This window comes from Pieris rapae, unplaced genomic scaffold (genome assembly GCF_905147795.1).
Source record: "Pieris rapae unplaced genomic scaffold, ilPieRapa1.1, whole genome shotgun sequence".
In the NCBI taxonomy this organism is placed as follows: Eukaryota; Metazoa; Arthropoda; class Insecta; order Lepidoptera; family Pieridae; genus Pieris; species Pieris rapae.
The window spans coordinates 10,001-12,500 of NW_025551554.1; the positions used below are offsets into that span (position 1 = coordinate 10,001).

General features: G+C 50.4%; 1 non-coding gene across 1 annotated transcript in view; it reads left to right on the plus strand.

Moving 5' to 3' along the window:
- Positions 1–652: 652 nt before the first annotated feature.
- LOC123690642 overlaps positions 653–2,500 on the plus strand; it is a 1,906-nt gene continuing 58 nt past the window's right edge. Inside the window, exon 1 of the ribosomal RNA XR_006751243.1 lies at positions 653–2,500. This exon is cut by the window's right edge and continues 58 nt beyond it. This is a non-coding gene — a ribosomal RNA (small subunit ribosomal RNA).

Consider the following 2,500-nt stretch of genomic DNA (forward strand, 5'->3'; position numbering starts at 1 on the left):
AAGTGTGATCTTTGTGAGACTGTCTCGCCGGTGTTATCTGTGATTATAAAAGAATTACGCTTTCAGGCGCCACCCAAACTCGGGTCGCCGAGCGTGTTCGACACGTGCGCGGTCGCTGCGGCGGCCGCAATTGGAAATAATGTTTGAAAGAGGACGCATACGCGCCCATCGTCGAAACGGTGTGCGCAGCGTCGTGTTGGAATTTGTCCCTCAAGCTCCGGGCGTTGATCGTATCTAGTGCGAATACAACATATGTATAATGCCAGCAGAGTTTTTAATATGTTTACAATAACGTATTGAATAAAAATTGAGAAGTTGCGTTTAGATGAATGTTCAATTTTCAAACTGCCAAAACACATCGTCGTCGACGTCGTCGTCGTCGTCGTGTTTGACGCAGTTTTATGTCCCTCACAGTGGTCGAGCAGCGTTGTACATCACCTCGTTGCGAGACCGTGACGGGACGGCCGCTCGTAGACCGGTCAAAGTATGTCTATCGAATTGAAGCGCGAACGTCGCGTCGTTTGTAAATTCGACGCGTTACGTTCACGCGTGTCGAGTAACGCGCGCAAGCGCGTCTCGACGCCGCCGAAGCTACGGCTCGCCGAAGCCGCGTCTCGCGCGCGGCGTTAGGCGAGTCGTTTGCGTAAGCAGCTCCCTGGTTGATCCTGCCAGTAGTTATATGCTTGTCTCAAAGATTAAGCCATGCATGTCTCAGTGCAAGCCGTATTAAGGCGATACCGCGAATGGCTCAATATATCAGTTTTGGTTCCTTAGATCTTACTCAGTTACTTGGATAACTGTGGTAATTCTAGAGCTAATACATGCAATCAGAACTCTGACCAGTGATGGGATGAGTGCTTTTATTAGATCAAAACCAATCGGCGGAGGGCCTAGCGTCCGAAGTCGTTAATTTTGATGAATCTGGATAACTTTTGCCGATCGCATGGTCCAGTACCGGCGACGCATCTTTCAAATGTCTGCCTTATCAACTTTCGATGGTAGTTTCTGCGACTACCATGGTTGTCACGGGTAACGGGGAATCAGGGTTCGATTCCGGAGAGGGAGCCTGAGAAACGGCTACCACATCCAAGGAAGGCAGCAGGCGCGCAAATTACCCACTCCCGGCACGGGGAGGTAGTGACGAAAAATAACGATACGGGACTCTTACGAGGCCTCGTAATCGGAATGAGTACACTTTAAATATTTTAACGAGGAACAATTGGAGGGCAAGTCTGGTGCCAGCAGCCGCGGTAATTCCAGCTCCAATAGCGTATACTAAAATTGTTGCGGTTAAAAAGCTCGTAGTTGCATTTGTGCGCCGCGCTGTCGGTGCACCGCATCCGCGGTGATACTGACACGTCTGCGGAGCATATCGTCGGTGAGCCGGCGGTAAAACGCCGGTTCAATATCAAAATCCTATCGCGGTGCTCTTCGGTGAGTGTCGAGGTGGGCCGACAATTTTACTTTGAACAAATTAGAGTGCTCAAAGCGGGCTCAAAATGCCGCTTGAATATTTCGTGCATGGAATAATAGAATATGATCTCGGTTCTATTTTGTTGGTTTTCAGAACTCCGAGGTAATGATTAATAGGGATAACTGGGGGCATTCGTATTGCGACGTTAGAGGTGAAATTCTTGGATCGTCGCAAGACGAACATCAGCGAAAGCATTTGCCAAAGGTGTTTTCATCAATCAAGAACGAAAGTTAGAGGTTCGAAGGCGATTAGATACCGCCCTAGTTCTAACCGTAAATATGTCATCTAGCGATCCGCCGACGTTACTACAATGGCTCGGCGGGCAGCTTCCGGGAAACCAAAGATTTTGGACTCCGGGGGGAGTATGGTTGCAAAGCTGAAACTTAAAGGAATTGACGGAAGGGCACCACCAGGAGTGGAGCCTGCGGCTTAATTTGACTCAACACGGGAAATCTCACCAGGCCCGGACACCGGAAGGATTGACAGATTAACAGCTCTTTCTTGATTCGGTGGGTGGTGGTGCATGGCCGTTCTTAGTTGGTGGAGCGATTTGTCTGGTTAATTCCGGTAACGAACGAGACTCTAGCCTGCTAAATAGGCGTCGTCATTCAAGGTGTGCGCGACTCTCGGGGAGCGCAACTCACTGGCGACGTATTAAAATTCTTCTTAGAGGGACCGGCGGCTTCGAGCCGCACGAGATTGAGCAATAACAGGTCTGTGATGCCCTTAGATGTCCTGGGCCGCACGCGCGCTACACTGAAGGAATCAACATGTTCTCCCTGGCCTAGAGGCCCGGGCAACCCGTTGAAACTCCTTCGTGCTGGGGATTGGGGTTTGCAATTATCCCCCATAAACGAGGAATTCCTAGTAAGCGCGAGTCATAAGCTCGCGTTGATTACGTCCCTGCCCTTTGTACACACCGCCCGTCGCTACTACCGATTGAATGATTTAGTGAGGTCTTCGGACCGACACGCGGTGGCCTCACGGCCGTCGGCGTTGCTGGGAAGTTGACCAAACTTGATCATT